General features: G+C 33.6%; 1 long non-coding RNA gene across 5 annotated transcripts in view; it reads left to right on the forward strand.

Moving 5' to 3' along the window:
* Nucleotides 1-22,455, forward strand: part of LOC144373843 (uncharacterized) — an 84,706-nt gene that overhangs the window by 17,593 nt on the left and 44,658 nt on the right. For 3 of the 5 annotated variants that reach the window (XR_013433382.1, XR_013433386.1, XR_013433384.1), the window contains 4 exons: nt 529-635; nt 15,818-15,936; nt 17,560-17,682; nt 18,496-18,614. This is a non-coding gene — a long non-coding RNA (uncharacterized LOC144373843). Of the gene's footprint in view, nt 1-198; nt 263-528; nt 636-15,817; nt 15,937-17,559; nt 17,683-18,495; nt 18,615-18,748; nt 20,296-22,455 lie in introns of those variants that run through there. The other 2 variants (XR_013433383.1, XR_013433385.1) reach the window with 2 other exon arrangements.

The raw sequence follows: 22,455 nt of genomic DNA on the forward strand, positions 1-22,455 counted from the left end.
AGTCAATTGCAGAGTCTTAAAATTATAGTGAAGCTCGGAATTTAAAATACATATATTAATGTGTGGCTTAATACACTATAAAATATGATTAAAAGTATCAATTTAAGATATAACATATAAGACTAACTAATATATAAGACTTACATAACATGTAAGACTAAGATATAAGACTAATATTTGTCTATGTCTTTATTCTAGTCCTAAAAAATATTCTCACATATAATAAAGAATTTCCATTTGATGTTCAGCCTAGCCCATTAAGGTAAATAAATAAGCATCCATATTTTGTCTTCTGATTTTATTATCTATTTTATGCCTGTTTTTCAATTATTTCTGTATTTTTTTCCCTATCAAATTTGGTATTGATGATATGACTGTTACCATTGATAGCAATGAGATGATTGACATTGACATTTATATCAACATCAACCTAATAATCAGCATCTTATCTGGGAAGTTAGTGGCTAGTTAGTTAGCTGGTGTATTAAGTGGAGTAGCTCACTAATTTTTCTGTCCTTTTTTATATAGGAGAATTTTAGCCCCTGGTGAGGAAGAGCATTTGGAATTTGAAGAAGATGAAGAAGAAGGTGGTGCTGGAGCAGGGTCTCCTAATTCTTTTCCTGCTAGAGTGCCTGGTGGGTACAAAAAAATGTACATTATATAATTCAAGGTCAGGTGTTTGGAACTTACTTTTGTACTTGTTAGTGGCGGGTAAAACATCTCCAGGTTTGCCAATCTTAAGCAAATTATCATGGCCATTCTGTTAGTGGTAACTATCGGTTTATTGTGAAAGTATCTTACTATTTGTGTCAGGGATCCTCAAAACATCCCATGTTTAGTGATTGGCTAGGAAGACCCACAGGACTCAGCATATAGCTGTACTCACAGTTGTATTCTGAGTCATTACAACAAGAAAACACAAGAACAAAATTAGCAAAGGGTAAAGGCACACAGGCAAATTCCAGAGGAAACCAAACTTCTAAGAGTCCTCTCCCAGCAGAGTCAAATATGTCCTTGATTCTCTCAACATTCTTTCACACCTGTGAAATGAAAAAATATTGTCTATTGGGGAAGCACTGTAGAGATTCAGTGCACAAGACACTTATTGGGGTTAGCATGAACCAAAACTACAGACTCCAGGAAGAAAGCAAGTGTTCATCACAAACCATATTGTTTGCATGGACGGTTTAGGCACAGTGATCTTCTTAACAGGGCATGATGGGAATCCTGCTGAAATCCAGGTTCCCAGATGCTAGCCATAGACCAACATTGTAAGTAGGCTTTCTAGAGTAACTGTTTGCTATGTTAATTCTTTTCTTTATATATCTAGCTGTTCTTTAAATAATCATATATGATTGTGAAACCTGGACCTTGAGGAATAGATACTAAACAGTTGCCCTTAACAGGGAAATAAAGAATACATAGCAAATCCTTTTTATTTTTGGAAGATCTTGACAAGGTTGTAAAATACCCTAGTCAAGCACCCTGAGTAAATTATTTGCCTCTTCTACTTCTATACTTTCTTCTGTTCTTATACAGTGCACAGTTTTTACTTCTGATGAATTAGTTCATTTTTGGAAGTGTAGAAATAGCGCTGTACTATTGTGATGCATTTTTTTAAAAGACTCTATGCTTTATGGTATAATTAAATATAATATACATATCATCCATAAAACTTCATAATTAAAGTCATATTCCAGTAATTTAAATACTCTTTGGTAGAAGACGTTTGAAATATAAACAGTATAGGCTTAGACCAATAACATACTTGCGCTTTTGAGTCTAACATCTGCCAATCAGTAGTTAAGTGACTGTACTTAATTCTTTATAAAAGGAGATGTTGACAATGTCTAATTCATAGGGTTACAATGAAAATTAGGCACCACATACAAATCATTTGGCATTATACTTTTCATTTGCTGGGGTACTGGTGGCTACTGTATTTTCATTATCACCTATAAATGATGCTAACAGTCTTACACCATAGGATTATTAGAAAAATTACAATCACTATAAAATGTTATTGTTAGTGTTTCTTTGGTACAAGGTAATTATTTCCAATCTGCTTGTCCTTATGAAGAAAGAGCTATATTTTACTTGTTATATTTGTAGGAAATTTCAAGATTGCTGAGATGATGAGGTAAATAAATTTGCTAAAATTTTTCTGCATTTTTTATTTCCTTTTCAAACCACATGCTGTAATTGAAATAGATTCCAGTTCTATAAATTTCTGGGTTTGGTTATTTGTTCACTAGTTATACTTCTGTAGCAAACAAGATCCGTAAAGCAGATGATGTAAGTCATGAAATGGACAGGTCTTTATGGGGTTCAGGTTGCTGAGTTGAAAAGAAACTCTGTAAATTAAGTCTATTTGCTATGAAAGATTAAGCCTAAAGTAATTAGATTTTTTTATTCTGATATAGCATTTTGGTATTTTATTTCAGAGATACAGAAAGCTCACTAAACCTTTCTATTCCCTGAATTATTTTCCTCAAAGTAAGAAAGAGTAAGAAAGAGTACATATAGTTCAATTGGCTATATTTGATTTTTGATCATATTTTCCAGGGCTTGTGTCATTATAAAATTGAAAATATCATTGAAGGACAATTTGACCTTTAACTTAATTGTAGAATGGGAAAAAAAATTGTTATACTGTGGACATCCAAGATTTCATTCGTGATAAGGCTGTTGTGTCTACATTATCATGGCAGGGTGCTTCTAAGAATTATAACATTTTTATTACCTTTATTTTATGTAATTTATATAATTGTAAGTTTGTTGTACTTTTTTTTTTTTTTTGGTACTGAGGATTTAACACAGGGGTACTTTACCAGTGAGCCACATCCTCAGCCCTTTTTATTTTTTATTTTGAGACAGGATTTCACTTAGTTGTTGAGGGCCTCACTTAGTTGCTGAGATTAGTCTTAAACTTGGGATCCTCCTGCCTCAGCCTCCCAAGTCACCTGGATTCCAGGCTTGTGCTATAGCATCTAGCTTATTGTGATCTTTTTAAAAAATATTTATTAAGGTGTCCCTTACATATATAAAAGGCATCTTTTTTAGTGTACATCTTTATGAGTTTTGACAAACACACATGGTAAACACTACTACTGTTAAGCTAATGAGATGAAGTATAATATATGAATATGGTATGATCAAGAGTAGTTTATTCCCATTTAAAATAAAAAATGGATTTTTATCCAACCTTTCTTGAAAAGAATAAAAAATTGTTAAACCTTTCTTTGACATTATTATCATTTTCAAAGCCTTCAATTCTCATAAGACAGTAACTTTTTTGTACTGCTTTAAACACTAACTGGCTTAAGTCCAAATAGTAGTTTAATTTTCTTAAGATAATCTCAGTAGATTTCATTTAAATAGAGGATAAAAATTTATAACCTATTATTTATTACCTGAAAATTTATTTATCATGTTGAATATTAAAGCTTCTAAATGATAAACCAAAGTAATACAAATTTAAAAAAAATAGCTGGCCAGGATTATATGCTTATAATCCTAGCTACTTGAGAAATTGAGGCAGGAGGATTGCAAGTTTGAGGCCAGTGGGGGCAACTTAGAGAGACTTTGTCTCAAAATAGAAAGAACTAGGGATGTAGCTCAGTGGTAGGGTGCTTGCCTCACCTGTGTGAAGCCCTACATTCATTTCCTAGTACACATGCACAAATAGCCATGTCACAATTTTAGACAAAATGTAAAAAAACGTTTCTGAGTGACCTAAACATAAGCCTAGCAATCTCAAAATTATTCTAGATTTGTATTGGTTATTCATCTTTTATATAGTCTTAGATATATACAAAAAATGTTTTTTTGAAACTCAAAATGAAGAGTGAATCTTACTTCTTTAATATCAAACCTGTACTTGTTTCTTTCCTGCATAAATATTCAATTCTGAGTTGAACTTGAGAGTTAAGCAAATATGTATTTCATTTTCAGCTAAAGTGCAGTTTTTTTCTTACCCGTGCATATAGGAAGTTGAAAACTGCAACAAAATATTCATTGCTGTTCCATGAATATTAGGGCATCCTTATTTCACAGAATTTCAGAATACATTTAGGGTTACACAGTAAATACCACCAAAGTGTGCAGATAGACTCTGGCTCTCTGAGCACATCCTTTCTCTCAAAGTCTCAAATTCTCAGACTGAGCCGAACAGTCAGAGCCAGAGTCCCTCATCCAGTCATGTACTTATATTGAAAGGAAAGGAAAATACCATTCAATGTTATCTGGTAGTTCTCCTAGCTGTTTTTCAATAGTTTTAAGGCTTGTTAATATTCTATTACTCTCAAGCAGTTTTGAAAACATTTTAAGATTTCTTTTTTATAATTTGTTTCTACATGTTTGTTTGTAGTACTGGGGATTGAAGTCAGGGGTGCTCTACCACCTAGCTACATCCCCAGCTCTTTGATTTATTTTTTTATTTTGAAACAGGGTTTTGCTAAGTTGCCCACGCTGGCCTCTCTTGCCTTAACTTGCCAAGTTGTTGGGATTACAGGCATGCAGCACTATTTCTGGCTCAGTTTTTGTTTTGTTTTTTAATCCATGAATCTTGTCACTTGAAGTCAAAAGGTTTTCTCCAGAGCTTTGCAGAAATTGGTTCATAGGAAATGTCTATTGAGTAGGCTCTTCATCAAGGCTCAAACAACATCTGGCCTGCTTTTTCTTTTCTTTTTTTAAAGAGAGAGTGAGAGAGGGAGAGAGAGAGGAGAGAGAGAATTTTTAATATTTATTTTTCAGTTATTGGCGGACACAACATCTTTGTATGTGGTGCTGAGGATCGAACCCAGGCCGCAGGCATGCCAGGTGAGCGCGCTTCCGCTTGAGCCACATCCCCAGCCCCAGGCCTGCTTTTTCTTGAAAGTCCCCTGGCCACTCAAATTTTTAACCCAACACCTGTAGTAACTCTTCCTTGCATGCTAAATGGCATCTGTGTATAAAGCATATACCCACTGATTCATCTTGGGTTTTGTGAGAGTATTTATTATTTTTTTCCAGATATGATGGTGACACTTAAGAATTCAGCCATTATCCAAATCACATATTTCTGAACACAGAAAAATACATATTTCTAGTACCAGTCAATAAAGAAAATAAAAACAAGAATATACTCATATAACCTATATACAAACAACTTTAATAAAGTATAATTTTTGACAGACCTAGAAATATTGTTTGAATGCTAATGACCCCTAAGATTTTTATCAAACTTTTAATATAATTTCAAAGTGAATAAACTTCTTATCATTTTACTTTTTATCTTGAAAGGTTGGAGCAGTTCCTCAACTACTAATCAATTACCAACCAAAAGAAATTGTGCATGTGTTTTCATATTTTCACACAATTTGTATGTGTGTACAAATTGCAGATGTGCAGTACAAATTGCAAAATTTTTCTCTTGCTAGATTTTTAATACTCATTTCATGTTTTGTGCCATCTACAAAATGTTATGACCAAATAATGATTTGACAATACCATTATTTTAAATTATGTTAAAATTATCCCAAAATAATAGAAAATATTATTTTATATATATCCTTTTTATTGGATTTTAAAATTACAAAGAAATGTGCACTTAAAAATGTGTGTGACAGACTTTGAATTGGTAGTATCAAATATCAGAATTTAATTGCAAGTATGATAAATCTAAAACAAAGAAGACATAAATATATAATCACACACATATGATAATGCTTAGTTTACATTTTAGATATCAGGTCCATCTCTGTCCTAAAAGTATGGACAACAAATTTTGTACTCCTTATTCATGACATTTAATTCACCAAGCACCAAGGCAAAATGAAGACTGACTCACCTCTTATTGAAGTAAATGCCTGTGACAAACATTTGTACAATATCATGTAAAAAACAAATTCAAATCAGTGTTTTAAAAAAATATAATCTTTGGTAATTTTCCTCTTTTAATGTTCTAACCTAGACAATAATGTACTATTTTGGAACAAAGACTGTCATGCCATTTCCAATTTTGGACTAGAAATTGTCCTTATGGTATGATATGAGATATAAACAATAGAAATTTTTAAAAAGCAAAAATAAAAAGTTGAAAGAAAAGAATGACTTCCTCTTCTGCATGTGAGGACAGGGCCTTAAGGATCCCACTGACCTTCATATCCATGTCACTCCAATCCTCAGGTTGGTGGTCCTTTCATTGTCTGATTCTCCATGATCTCTATGGCTACACAGAGACTATTGAATGTGAGGCCATCCTACTTGATACTTAGACCTTCATTTTTCTCAGCACCCTCTTGGAACAAAGAAGATATGGGCGGGTGGGGGGGTGAGGGGCTTCAGATGTTCTCCCATTGTTTTTCTGTACCTGTTGCAGGTACAGTGGTGCTTCATTGCTCGGTCTGTGTCAGTGCTGTTGGGTGCCCAGCAGAGGCCTTACTTGCACAATTCCCTTTCCTCTCCACAGTGGCAGTGGCTGTAACATTCTTGGCTAGGTCAGATGCTTTTACACAGTTTTTAAAACATTCTTAAGCAAACTTGTCTATGTTTAACAAACAGCCATTTGGGGGATCCATAGCTACCTTCATAAATTGTTTTCCACAGATGAAGCACAATGAAATAGAGCAACTTGAGTTTTTACCAAGTACCACCTGTTAATAAACAACAAGATGGACTTTTTGGTATCCCCTATTACAATAGTGTGGTAAAATGGTTCCAAACCTTCCAATTCATTGTCATTATTTTATCAGAGTTGTCTTTAGGTTTAGGCTTAGAATCTTCCTCTCACAGAAAATCACACTGAATTCAGTAATTCCTTCCAACTCTTTTTGACACCAGTGAGAGCATGCTTGCTCTGGTTGGTGCATAAGAGGTGGTTGGGGGCAGATAAGTCAGAAAAAGACGTGCTTTCTGTGTTCAGTACAACTTGGGGCTCACCAGCTACCAATGGCTTCCTTTGTCTTGCAGTAAAAACTGAAAGTGGAATTAACCAAATGAACACAGTCCTGCTGCTCACTGCTATATGAGTGTTAAAGACCTATCATATTGCTATCTGGGCTACTCAGTCTCTGTCCATTCCTGTGAATGTGCATTGCTCAGTGTACAAAGTTCAAATGTTACTCTTTTTTAATCAATCCCTTACTTGGGATTTCTTAGTGACAGCTCAATAACATCCCTGAGATGTTATTGAAAACTTGGTTTGGACAGCTGTAGCCATTTAGAGTTTTCCATATTTAAAAGTATGAGGCACAAATAGTGGCCTCACAAAAATGTCTATATTCTAATCCTGGAAACTTGTGACTGTTATGTTTACATGGCAAAAGGAACTTTGCAGAAGCTTGAGATGGGGAGGTTCTCCTGCAGTTCCTTTTAAGGCTTTAGGGACAATTAAAATAAAAATGTTAAAATGAGACATGATGGTTAAAAGCATGGACTCTGTAGCCAACCTGCTGTGTGATTATGGATAATTTGTTTTTCTATGCCTCACTTTTCACCTCTGAAAAATAGAACTAAACTATTGTTGTGAGGATTAGATGAGAGGAGTAGGATAGTATGTGGCACAACACAAATACTCACAAGTGTTAGCTATTTCTTATTTACATAGCAGCTCCATGTGGAAGAACATTTCTTCTGATCTTTGCTCTAGATCTGAGATCAGATGATCTAGCTGGAATAGCACAGTTTACACTGGATTGTGTGTAGTGATTTCTTTCTTATCCTTGTTAGTCTTCGAATTTTATGAATGTAGTTGACTTGTTCTCATATTACACTATGTAATTGGATATGTTAATTCTTCACTTAGAAATCTTCCTTTTAATGCATTGGCTCAATTTACAACTATCATGGTTTTATCTTTGATGCAAACACATGCAGCCTTTTTCATCTACCTGGGAGCTATAGATGGTATGGTATTATTCTAGTATTTGATCTTCTTTTATGTTTATTATTTCTTCACTCATTGATATAGATTCTCTAGCCATTTGTTTACTAGAGCATGATAACCTCTAGAACTGGAAATTCAGTCATTCATTCAATAAAATATTTCTTCAACAAAGGTCTGTTTATTCCTTGTGCATACTACAAAAGGAACAGTTCCCACACCTTTCAGGATGCTTATTGTGTAGTCAGCAAGACAGAGCCAAAAGCACATGATTATAATTAGAGATGTGCACCAATGTCGTAGGTTGGCAAAAAAGAAGGGCTGAGGGAGTTCAATAAATCTGTCCAGATTTAGGACTCACTGAGTATGTAGGAGTTGACCATGCAGAGAGAGCACATCATAGAGCATTCTGAAACACCTTAAATAGGCACCTTTCTATGCAATCTATGATCTTAATTACAGTCAGCTTCCTTCATCATGGAACACAATGTTTGACATTCTACCTTAAATTAAACAAGAAATTCAGACTTGAAATCACTGCCTCCATATTAAATTATCTGAAGCATAATGATTACATTAAACCTTACTGTGTAGTCTCAGGCAAAAAGATTGTTGGTAAGGAATGTAGCATCAGCCCTACCATTTCAACTGAAAGATCTAGATAATGACAGCTTATAAAATTGACTCACCCCAAAGTAACAACAAGTTTAATATCAACTTGGCAAAAAATAATCTTAACATCAAAAAGACTTTTTGAAAGTTGTAAAGCAATCACCTTTTGAATGTCAAAACAGGTAGTAAAGAGGTAATACATAAAAGAGGTAACATTCTTGGGGGTTTTGGGGGGTGGGGTGGGTTCTTTTTTGTCTTTTTTAGAACTGGGGTTTGATTCCAGGATTTTGCAAATGCAAGGCAGACACTTTGCCACTGAGCTACATCCCAACCCAACATTCTTAATATATAAAGAAAAATTTTAATTGTAATAACCAAAGCAGAATACATGAGAGGAACAGACAATATGAACAAGCACGTGAGCGTGCACATACACACACACACACACACACACATTTAAAAAATACCCATTAAACATATAAAAAGATACTCAACTTTATTTTTAATAAAAACATAAATTAAAGCTACTGTTGGAGAGTCTTAGGGGAAATAGATACTTATTAATCACTGGTGGGAATAGAAAAATGGTACAGTTCCTTTGGAGGGGAATTGAGCATTCTCTAACAACATATAAGTATATATTTTTTCCTTAGCAATCCCATTCCTGAGAATTTACTCTGAAGATGCACCCCCAAAATACAGGAAAAAGAGGGAAAAACATTTGCATATACACAAGATTCTCTGTTTAGGTGTTTTTTATAATGATAAAAAGTTAGAAATAATGTAACTGCCATATGAAGATTGACTGAATAAACATAGGATGCTGTAGAAAATAATTCAGAAAATCTTCCTGAACTAATAAGTGATTTTTCAAATTATTGTTAGCAGAATTTATCAAGGTAGTTCACATTAGCAGATTAAGGGGAAAGATTTCATAAAGTCGTCAACAATGCAGAAAAAGTTTTCAGTTAAATTTGAAATACAGCCTTGATTTTAAACAATTCTTGGCAAAGAACAGAAAAACATCCTTAACTTGATAAAACATGGCTACATGACATTTACAGCCCAAAATCGTTTAATGATGAATTTGAACAAAACAAGAGTGTCTATTACTTGTTTTCATCAGCATTGTTTTGGAAGCCCTAGCTACTGCACTAGGACAAGAAAATGAAATATAAAAGGGGGGATGTTCTTTATTTGCATATTTATGAATATATAGAGAATATATGCAAAAACCTATTCATAACTCATTAATAAGATAATGCGGTTCCTGGATATAAAATCTGTACAGACAAATCAATTCTATCTCAAACAAGTAATAGTTGCTTAGAAAATGAACTATTATAATATTTATAGTAGTATTAAATAATTTCAAGGACCTTATTATAAATTCAACAAAAGAAATATAAGAATTTTATGTAGAAAATAAACCTTTGTTGAAAAAATAAAAGAATATCAAAAGGAAAATGAAACTGGAACCATCTTGAAATTAGAGAAAAAGATGGAAGAGTGACTTAATAATTGTTATGGTTGGTGAGATGTTGAATTGTACATTCTCTTTTACTTTTTTCATTTCTCTCAATTGAATTGTTTATGAGAATGCATTTTATAAAAACAGTGAAGTCATTATTCTTTTTTTCATTTGTTCATAGTAGTTATTCTTGACATTAGATTCATTTGGACTAATTATAAATGCATGGAATATAATTTGCTCCAATTCAGTTCCTTCACCCTCCCCATCCTCCCTCCCACTGTTCCCTTTCATCCACTTTACTGATCTATTTATTTACATTTTTTTAAAATTAGTATCTTATAGATATTCAAAATGATGAGTTTCATTATAGTATATTCACATATGTGCATTGGAAAGTTAGTTTGGGTTCATTCCACAGTTTTTCCCTACCCACTCCCCATTCCCTTCTTTTTCTTTTATTGATTTTATTTTTTTTAATACACGACAATGGACAATTCTTATTACACATATAGAGCACAATTTTTTTATCTTTTTATAAAGTATGTTCACGCCAATTCACGTTATTCATGTACTTGTTTTTTTTGCATTACAATTCTTATTACACATATATACCACAATTTTTCGTATCTCTATATATAAAGTAGGTTGACACCCAATTTGTGTCTTCAGACATGTTCTTTGGATAATGATGTCCATCACATTCATTAGGAGGCTAATTCCCTGCCTCCTTCCTTTCCCTCACTCACCTCTTCCCTATCTAGAATACATCTATTCATCCCATGTTCCTCCTCCCTACCCTATTATGAGTCAGCCTCCTTATATCAGAGAAAACATTTGGCATTTGTTTTTGGGGGATTGACTAACTTCACTTAGCATTATCTTCTCCAATGCCATCCATTTACCTGCAAATGCCTTGATTTTATTCTCTTTTAAAAATGTTCATAGTGTATATATGCCACATTTTTAAAAATCCATTCATCCACTGAAGGGCATGTAGGTTGGCTACACAGTTTAGCTGTTGTGAATTGTGCTGCTATAAACATTGATGTGGCTGTGTCCCTGTAGTATGTTGTTTTTAAGTCCTTTGGGTATAGTCCAAGGAGAGGAATAGCTCGGTCAAATGGTGGTTCCATTCCCAGATTTTCAAAGAATCTCCATACTGCTTTCCAGATTAGCTGCACCAATTTGCAGTCCCACCAGCAATGTATGAGTGTGCCTTTTTCCCCACATCCTCTCCAATACTTATTGTTGTTTGTCTTCATAATAGCTGCCATTCTGACTGGAGTTGTATCTTAGTTTTGATTTGCATTTCTCTGATTGCTAGAGATGTTGAAAATTTTTTCATATATTTGTTGATTGATTGTATATCCTCTTCTGAGAAGTGTTTGTTCAAGTCCTTGGCCCATTTTTTGATTGGGTTACTTGTTTTTTCAGTGCTTAGCTTTTTGAGTTCTTTATATACCCTAGAGATTAGTGCTCTATCTGATGTGTGAGGGGTAAAAATTTTCTCCCAGGATGTAGGCTCTCTGTTCACCTCACGGATTGTTTTCTTTTGCTGAGAAAAGAACTTTTTAGTTTGAATCCATCCCATTTATTGATTCCTGGTTTTAATTCTTGTGCCATAGGGGTCTTATTAAGGAAGTTGGGGCCTAACCCACATGATGAAGTTTAGGACCTACTTTTTTCTTCTATTAGACGAAGAGTCTCTGGCTTAATTCCTAGGTCCTTGATCCATTTTGAGTTAAGTTTTGTGCATGGTGAGAGTTATGAGTTTAATTTCATTTTGTTGCATATGGATTTCCAGTTTTCCCAGCACCATTTGTTGAAAATGCTATCTTTTCTCCAGTGCATGTTTTTGGCACCTTTGTCTAAAATAAGATGATTGTAATTTTGTGTGTTAGTCTCTGTGTCCTCTATTCTGTACCATTGGTCTACCAGTCTGTTTTAGTGCTGAAACCATGCTGTTTTTGTTACTATTTCCGTGTAGTATAGTTTAAGGTCTCATAGAGCGATACTCCCTGCTTCACTCTTCCTGCTAAGGATTTCTTTAGCTATTCTTGGTCTCTTATTTTTCCAGATGAATTTCATGATTGATTTTTCTATTTCTATGAGGAATGCCATTGAGATTTTGATTGGAATTGCATTAAATCTATATAGCGCTTTTGGTAGTATGGTCATTTTGATAATATTAATTCTGCCTATCCAAGAACAAGGTCGATCTTTCCAGAAATAGTAAATGAATTCAGCAAAGGAGCAGGATATAAATCAATACCCATAAATCAAAGGTATTTCTGTATATCAGTGACAAAGTCTCTGAGAAGGAAATGAGGAAAACTACTCCATTTACAATAACCTCAAAAAAAAATGATACTTGAGAATCAATGAAAGAAGTCAAAGATCTATACAATGAAAACTACAGAACTCTAAAGAGAGAAATCAAAGAAGATCTTAGAAGATGGAAAGATCTACACATTCCCTTTTTAAAAGGAGAAAGGGAGGAGGAGGGAGGGAGAGGGGAAAGGTGGGCAGGGTCAGATCAGAATATGATAGCCCAAAGGGTGAGGTTTTGGCCTGCTGAGAACTTCTAACTGAAGGAGATTGGAATCCCAAAAGCAACCTCAGCAGCAAAGCCTCTGCTCTCCTCCTGCCCTCCTGTCCGTTCAACCTTCTCTCCCAAAGCCAGTCATAAAACCTAGAAAGCGCTCTCTCTCTCTCTTTCTCTTTCTCTTTCTTTCCCTCCCTGCTATTCTCTTACTGTCCCCCTACCCTCCCTTACCCCTCCCTTAAAAACCCTCATTCCAGAAAGGACCTGCCTTAGGTCCAGAAGGAAAGAAAGCTATACAGAGAGGCCAAGAAGAATCTGACCAGACAGGGCTTGCTGGGACCTTGGCAGCCTTTTACCATTAGCTCACACCCCCTTTTCCAGTCATTTCTACATGGCCATCCATTCTTCATGGAACATAAACAAAAAAACAGGAGTTTTCCCTGGATCTGTAGGTCTTTATTTCTGAAGGCTTTTAGGTCAAATAAAATTCTATTAAATAGTTGTTATGATTTTTTTAAATTTAAAGATATATACTAGTTCATAAATTAGAAGAAGCAGTTTATAAAGATAGACTCTTTCTGAAACTCATCTGAATTTTTATTGCAGTTCCTGGACCTTTTATACAGCTATAGAATTAAGATACTATATTAGTGGTAAGAGGATAAACAGTCCGGTAAGACAGAATAGAAAACTCAGAAAGTGATTGCCACATGATTTATGATTGAGGTGGGACTGCAGATCAGTGGTGGAAAATGTCAGTCTTTTTAATGAGTAGTGCTGAGACAATTGAGTATTTATGTGAAATTTAATGAAATTAAAGCTCCTACTATACACCGTAGTCAATAATTCTGTGTGACATATAGAATTAAGTGTGAATGGTAAAACTCTAAAATGCTTTCAAGATAATACCTTTATGATTTTGGAGTGGGGTAAGTTTTCTTAAATATGACATAAAAAGCACTGATTGTAAAGGAAGATTTTAAGAAATTTGAATATTACTAGCAGTAAGTATTTATCATAATCAGAAGACACCATGGCAGAGAAAAGTCATTCTTAACATTCAAAACTAACACTTGGTGTTAGAAGTTAGCAATGGTTGCTATCTTTTGGAAGAGTGAATTGGATAGGGTGGGGGGAAGGACACTCCCAGGAGGCTGATCATATCTTTCCTAGATCTGATACTAGTTATACAGGTGTATTCACTTTGTGGAAGTTTAGCAAACTGTACTAACAATTTGTGCATTTTAAAATGTATATGCTCTACTTCAACAAAAAGTCTTTATAAAGGAAAACTACTAAGAAGCTATTTGTAAAACATTTGTCCAGCGAAATAATAGAGACCTCCTACAGCTCAATAAGATAGACATCTCAATAGAAAATCGAGCAAAATAATTGAACACACTTCAGAAAAGAGGAAATCATATATTTGATTTATTCTAAAAGGTGCTCAACCTTATTAATCTTCAGAGGAATGCAAATTAAAATGATTGATCTCTTTATACCAAAATTGGCTAACATGAAGAATCTGAGAAAACAGTACCTAGTGAGGATGTGGAGCAATGGGAACACTACTGCACTTGGGCTAGGAATAAAAGTTGGCACAACCACCTTGGGAAATGGATTGTCATTACATAGTAGGTATGGAGGTAACATGCCAGGTGACTTAGTGATTCCTCTGTTTCAGAAATGGGTGCTTATGGGCACTAGAAGATGTTCAGAAGAGTATTTATAATAGCCTGTTAACTATATCCAAACACTTGAAGTAATTCAAATGTCTATCAACACAAGAATGTGTACATAAACTGTAGCATATTTATACAGCCATGTACTACATAATAGAATGAACTTTTCTGCAGAAAAATTCATATATGATATACATACATATGAATATGTATGTATATATATATATAAATATAAATGTATACATATTCACATTTTTCATAAAATTTCAGAAGTGTTTCTTAACTTTCTGAAGTTCATCCCAGATGTCCAGGTACAAGCCCCTCTTCTAAAAGTACCCTCATTTGTCAATCAAAGAAGATGCATAAAAGGTATTATGTATATATTTAATGATATCAGCCTGAGCCCATTTAGGTTTGTTAATGCAACAGTGGAATGCAGCCTCCAGGCCTTCCCATTATTGCATTTGTCTGTATTGTCTTCATATTTGTTTAAATTAGAAAGTAATACATTTTAACAGCACTGTTGAGGTATAATTTGCATTTCATAACATTTCCCTTTTGTAAGTATAAAATTCATCGATTTTTGACACCTCTATAGAGTTTTGCATCTGCCATCACTATACAAGTTCAGAACATTCCCATCACCTCCCAAAATTTCCTCAAGCCACATTTGCCATCAATCAAATGTGTATTTTCAAATGTAGTGTGTTGATTACTTCATGTATTTCAAATAACTCATCATTAAAAGTAGCATAACACATTGTTGAATAGAAACTTGAAAAACATCAACCAAAATCTTTTTTAAGTGTATTTTGAGGTTCTGTATACATACTTGATTAAAATCAGCTTATTTGCATCTGTTCTCTATTGGTAGTTTCAAAAAAGGGAACATACTGAACAGTTGATTTCTTCCTTCATATGTTCTTGGTGGGTGAATGTTGTCATGTTGTTCTGAGCGGGTTTTTAGTTTTAAAAATTTTAGTTGGTTTTGGGGAAAATGTTCAGTTATACAAATGGCCATTTTATATGGCAGTCTGTAGAGTACTAATTTCTGAGAGAATAAATCATACAAAATAGAATGAAGAATAGAGAAGTTAGACTATATAGTTAAGTTAAAACAAATATCAAATTGTAAATTATTTTCTTTATTAGGAGTAACTAAAGAGAAGAATATATTGATCAACTGTGATATTAAATGTCTCAGACTTTAGAACAGTATAACAAGTATTTTAAAAGCTTTTCTTGTCTTTGTTCTACCACTTCATATTAAGATGCTGAATATAATATAGAAGTACATATTGAATATAAATATTATGTGAGCATATTATAATATTATGTATCATTGGGCTTCCTCAAGTGATGTTTTTAACATACTTTTATTATACATACTATATACTATTATTATAGAAATTATTATTTCTGCTTAAAGGTGATTGTATGGTTGGGAAATGCAGATATATTATGTGTAAAATTAAATATTTTTCTAAAAAAGTATAACATCAGATGTTCATGAATTTTGGAAATAAAAATACATAATGCCTAGCTAGTTCCTAAGAGGTAGGCTATATCTTCTGTTTGTCAAAGTATTTACTTTGCATTATTGGTGGAGCTAACTTTTATTGAGGTTTCTCTGTTGCCAGGTACTTTATTACCAAGGTTGCCATCAGAACCGGGAATGACATTACTATCAGGATTGAGAAAATTGGTCTGAAAGACGCTGGACAGTGCATTGATCCCTATATTACAGTTAGTGTAAAGGGTAAATAACTGGCAAATTGCATTATGTTTTTTCTCATATGGGACAAAGTTTTTGACAGGGGATGATCTTGTATATGTGACAACTTACTTTAATGCATTCTATAATGAGGCAAAATCCTAGAAGAGATCATAACAGAACATAGTTCGAAAGACTTAAAAAAAATATTTCCTACTTATACACTCACTTTTGCTTTTGAGTTTGTATAGATTTTTGCTCTTCAGATTCCATCTAACGTGCAGACTAAACATACACATTGTCCTTAACAGCAGCTACAGCCTTCAGGATGTAGATTAACAATAGCACCCCTCACCTTCTCCTACCCAGTCTATATTCATTTCTCTCCACAAAGCCCCATGTCCTGTTTTCCCATCTCTCCTGCTTCAGCCCCTTCTTCTTCCTGTGCTACTGAGGTATCTACTTAGGTGAGTCCTACAGAGGCAGATGAAAATCAGGGGACAAGGAAGTAGGGTGCGTCCATAACATCCATGCCCTGAAAGCAATCCCGTGGGATGATGATGTGATTAAGGAATAAATTATACCATTTTACAGAAATAACTATAGTTAGTACAAACGGCTTATTTTAATCTATAGTTTTGCACCAAAGGAACAGATTGGTGCTGAAATTAAATGGAGGAACTTTTATCAATTGACCACAAAGAAAAACATTTTTTAAAGAACATAATCCACAGCACTAATACTGGTACACTTTTAAATTCCGATGTTACCAGTTATCAAATATATAGTATACTGGAAAATATTTACATTGTTTGATAGGCCATTTGTAAAACTGCATACTCATTCAGAAAGTATACTTAAAACACAAAAATATTTAATGATGTTGTAAATGTTAAATTACCTTTGCATATGTTAAACTGAAATATTTTTATGTAAATATTTTTTAATTATTAAATGTACTAAATTGTTTTTGAGCTTTTTGAGACACATAAATGAATAACACATAAACACTGAGGAGTTATTAAATGAGTCCATGTTGCATTTGACTATAAACTGAGATTTTAAAACCCAGAAAATTAAAACTATATATAACATACCATCTGGTTGTTGTAAATTCAGGGTATGTTGTAAACAGTATAACCAGAATTTAGATAATATATATGAAAAATTATTCATTAACAAAAGGGTTTTTGTTGGCTGTTCTCATCCATTTTTGGTTCTTAACAGGGAAATTATGATAAGGTTAGGTTTAAAGGCTTTTCTAAATAAGTCATACTTGATCAAAGTTAGAAATTGGTGGCAGAGCTCCATTGTGGCAAATTAAATACTCCAGATTTTTTTTTTTTTGCATAGAAAAATATAGTGGGCTATTCCCTAAGAAAAACATGTTTGTTCTTTTTACCACTTCACTATGAAGATGAAGTTTTGTCCACTTGGCCATGTAAAGGCTTCCTTGTCCCCTATCCAGTCTATATTCATTTCTCTCCACATACCCCATGAACTTCAACAACTCTCACATACTTGCTCACACCAAATAGGAATCTCTTAGCCTGAGAATCTCCTCTCAGCTCTTTCCATGCCTCTTTAGGAACTGTAACCTTTGCAGTTTCTATATTTTCCGTCTGTATATGTGAATGCTCATAAGCAGAAACTTAATTGTTTCTCCAGATCTGAATGGCATAGATTTAACTCCTGTGCAAGATACTCCTGTGGCTTCAAGAAAAGAAGATACATATGTTCATTTTAATGTGGACATTGAGCTCCAGAAGCATATTGAAAAATTAACCAAAGGTTTGTAATTATCAGTTACTGACTTCTTAAGGATACAGTACTTATCTGGGTTTGTGTTCATAGTGTACTTAACACAAGATCTTATGTCACATAGTTATGAATATTGACTTAAAGTCAAATCAATTTTTTTAAAATATGAGAATTAGCAGTTGCATTATCTAGTTGTGTAATAATGTGGTTAAATATTATTTGATAGGGAAGTTTTTCTCATAATACAGAGTTAAGGAAGCAGGTTCCCTAATAAATACCTTAAGTCCTTTTAGGAACCTAATGATTACTTTCTAACAGTTAAATTATTTTTTTTTCTTTCAATAAGATGCATTGGGTAAAAAGATACTATAACTGGCAGTTAGTTTGTAAGAATATGGAAAGGACAATCTGGGCGTGGTTGTTTCAGGAGGGAGAGAAATGATATTATAAGGTAGAATTTTTTTAAATGAACTCTTTTAAATTTCTATTCTATCTAATATAGGTGCTTATTGAAACCATTTCTATAGGTACTGCTGATACTTAAGTAACTTCTGTTTTTCTTGTGGTATTTAATATTTTATATTCTTTGGTAGTTTATGATTCTACCTGTGTACATAACTTACATTCTTGCTATACAATTTTGTTGTACTTTATAGAATTAAATGATATGGAGAAATGTCACTCAGACATGCTAGTACCAGAGCTTGGAGTGACAGCCACAGTGAGTTATCAACAGTTGTGTCATCAGACTGTTTGACACTTTACTTTGTAAAATCATAGGCTTCTGGTGACACATAAGAAATGTGTGGTCTCTGGCTTATGTTGTTTGTTTTAATTCCTTAGGTGCAGCTATCTTCTTTGAATTCAAACACTACAAGCTTAAAAAAAAGGTTTACCAGCACCAAGTGTTTTGCTTTCATGGAGATGGATGAGATTAAACCTGGGCCAACTGTAATAGAACTGTAAGTGATATACATATAGGATTCATACTGTTCTAATGGTTACTAGTTCATGTTTCTTTTTAGTCCCTCTTATCGAGAATGTAACATTGGAGTAGATCAATCATCAGAGTATTTTAAATCTATTGTGGTTACAGATACAAGAAACCCACTGACTTTAAAAGAAAGAAATTGCAGTTATTGACCAAGAAACCACTTTATCTTCATCTACATCAAACTTTGCACAAGGAATGATTCTGACATGAGTAATGTCTAATTTCTGTGAATTTTACCACTCAGTAGAAACCATCATAGCTCTGTGTAGCATATTCATCCTTCAGGAGGCAGGAAGTGAGCTGTACCTATAGGCCAGTGAGTCCATTGCAAAGCTGTACCACAGAACTAAAGTCCAGCACCTCATTGTTATGACTCCTTTGGATACAGGTTTATTGTAGATTTTGAAACTTGTTTTTACTTTTCTATTAATTGTGCAATTAATAGTCTGTTTCCTAATTTACCACTCTTCCTACCCTGCTTCCTGGAACAATACTCCTGTGGTAGGTATGCTCATCTTCAAACTTAATACAGCAATAAGAATGTGCTAGAGTTTACACATTTGCTCACTTTTGCTCCAATATGGTCTTTTGATTTGAATTAACTTCAAACTTTTGAATTGAAGTGGGTAGGATAGTACCAGATTGCTTTGAAAGGAAATTGGATCAGTTATGGTCTGTCTTATAGGCTGTTCCTTAGAGCTGGCCTAAATTTACCCTGGTTCTACTTAGAAATAGTATGCCTTGATCAGATCAATATCCTATATGGGAGTGTTCCCCAGATTGTAGCTGTGATTTTTTTTCCAGATGACCAGATTGTTTTTCTGAAAGTGAGCATATTTTTAGTCATGTTGATTAGTTGTTCTACATCACATTGCTATTGTTTCTAGGGTTAACATTAATGATTCTAGGGTTAACATTAAAACCATCTCTCTCAGAATAATTACAAATTTTGGGGTGGGTTTACGTCTTCTAAATCATGTCATCTAAAAATAATTGAGTCAGATGCTAATGAGATACTTTAGGAACAACTGCTGTTTTTCTGACAACTGATTGTGAAACCTTAAAACCTGCATACCTTGTCTTTATGCAAAATCTGGAAAGATATTTTATTTTTTTAATATAGGTAGATATGACTGCCATTTATTTCCTATTTAGATATATTGACATTCATATGAAAATATGCAGGTCATTAGCCTATTATAATTTCACTATTTACATTACTTTTAACTTGATGAGACATAAATAAAACTTTCATAGTACACAAGGTGTATATTTGATACACAGAACATAAAGATTTGTGAGGAGCTTTTTTGTGGGTTACATGTAGAACCCACGTATTTTAATATTTACTATTTTAAATGAACAATGCATGAAGGGAATGCAATACTTGGCCTATTTTTAAACTAGTGTAAACCCTAATCATACCATCCGTTTGCTTTTTAAAACAAATAACAGTTGTTTTAGCCCTTGCACTTCAAGAGAACTAGTCTTTAATTTTTCAGTTGTCTTTTAGGTCAGTTTTGTTTACTAGACTCATAAAACTATATGAGCCTGAAAGAATTATCAACCAAATTTAGTCTTTTCTTTCATCTGGATTGGGTTAATTTCACAAGTGCAAAAATAGTTCAGTCTACAGTAGTTCTAGGAAATGAAGAATTTGCCTTAATAAAATGTTCACTCAACTGAAACTCTGAGTAGTCAAAATTTTCAGACTGTAAATTTCTCAAGAGAAGGGCCTCATCTTCTCCATGTCATGTAAACTTTCCAAGGTGCTTGGCAGCACTCTGTACCCTGTGGAGTACTCAGTACCTTTTTGTTTGATATTGCTCCCTTAAAATCTGCTATTAAAATGTAGCAAAACTGATAGATTGTTCTTTATGTTCTCTCATACTATAAAACATGTATATCAAAGTGATAATTTAAAAAAAACAAACCTTTTTTTTTTTTTGGTTGTAGATGGACACAGTACCTTTATATTTATATGTGGTGCTGAGGATCAAACCCAGTGCCTCACATGCAACCCCAGCCCCTCAAAGTGATAATTTATATGAAGAAACATTTAGCATCCTTCACATAAGAATGCTTTTTTTTAACCTCTATTTATTTATGTGGTGCTGAGGATTAAAACCAGGGCCTTGCCTGTGCTAGGCAAGTACTCTACCACTGAGCCACAACCCCAGCTTCCACCAAAGAATGGGGTTATATGAAAAAAAAGAGGATGCTTTGTATGAATGTCTTTCATCAGCATTAAACAAACTTAAATTGAACATTGTCATCAGCTTAGCTTTAATTCAGACCTGAATGACCAAACCTCCCCCCCCCAAAAAAAGGTGATTTTATCTTGAAGCAGTTAACACAAAGCAATCTGTATCTCACAAATTAGTTGTTTAAATTTACTTTTTAGTGTGGGAGGGGATGAGTTACTGGACAATAATTACAACTATAGCAATAATACTTTCAGGTTGAAACACTACTGCTTCACAAATGAAATGATTTTAGTAACTAAATTCAAACACAATTTGCTGGAGAGGACTTCTAAAACTTTTGAGATACAAAAGTATAATTGAATCAAGGGACAGTATTCTCTACACCTGTATATGGGCAGCTACCTTGGGCTTTGCTACAGAAGTGGTACAATCAATTAGATGGATGTAAGAAGAGGCAACTATGGGTGGGTTCAGAACTGCTCAGATAAACTACGTAGAACGCATTATAACTTACTAATAGAATAAATACAAAAAAGGCTTTAGAGGGAAAACTACTGTTGCTTTGAATAAAATAATAAATCTGCCTTTTCTTGAAAATCTATCTTCCTAGCTGACATCACCTTTATTTAAATGCTATTTTAAAATTAGAAGTTATAGTAACTTCAGCATTGCCTTGTGTCCTGTAGAGGTTGAAAGATACATTCAAAATGTGTTTGTGACTTAAATTTTATTTTACATGGTTAAAAATGGCATAAGCTATTATATGGTTTTCCTCTTACACACAGCTGCTGCTTCTAATACTAAATGGAGGTTATGTAGATAGAATTTGAGTCCTTTAGGAAGAATTCATTTTGATTCTGAGTTATCTTCAGTAGTTTAGAGATTTTGTTTCACAGAGATTTTGTTTCACACTGAAGCTTTTGCCCCTATTTCGAGAATACTTAGGGGACATAAAAAAAACAATGATATGTTATGTTCTAGGTTTCAACAATCCTATTACTTTCTAGAATTTAAAAGAATGGAAGAATATGGTCTAGCAGTAAACAAAAGTATCAGGCTTTTATAATTTTATTCAAATCTTAAACCTCTAAAAATGTATTGTTAAAATTGCCGTAATTAAAATTACAGTTCTGGAGAGCTAGTTCTTAGAAACATTGTTTTAAAGACAGTAGTTACAGATTCAGGACTTGTATATTTGAGTATCTATCAAAAAAAAGAATTTAATTCAGCCCGTAGTTGCTGAGTAAAGACATTATAAGCCTTAGAGTTTCATTCATTCTTAGAGGATTATACTTTTCTAATTTTTTTATCATATTCCTTGAAAATCAGTGGGAAGGTATGGGAAAGAGAAGAGTGTGTTGTGTACATTTTTAAAAAGAAATTTCCTTATTTTTTATAGACACAACATACCACCTTATATTTTACTGTTATAATGCAATAATGGCAAAAGCAGTAGCTCTTGCTACTAATGTAAACTCATTCTCAGAAAAGCATTCTCACATGGACAGTGGTTAGAAAAAAGTACATGAATGTGCTACAAAAATAGAGCCACAAGACTTCTCACAAGTAAAAGAAATCCTCTGTAGAAGTCCACAGTTGACC

The sequence above is a fragment of the Ictidomys tridecemlineatus genome, unplaced genomic scaffold (assembly GCF_052094955.1).
Source record: "Ictidomys tridecemlineatus isolate mIctTri1 unplaced genomic scaffold, mIctTri1.hap1 Scaffold_51, whole genome shotgun sequence".
Lineage (NCBI taxonomy): Eukaryota > Metazoa > Chordata > Mammalia > Rodentia > Sciuridae > Ictidomys > Ictidomys tridecemlineatus.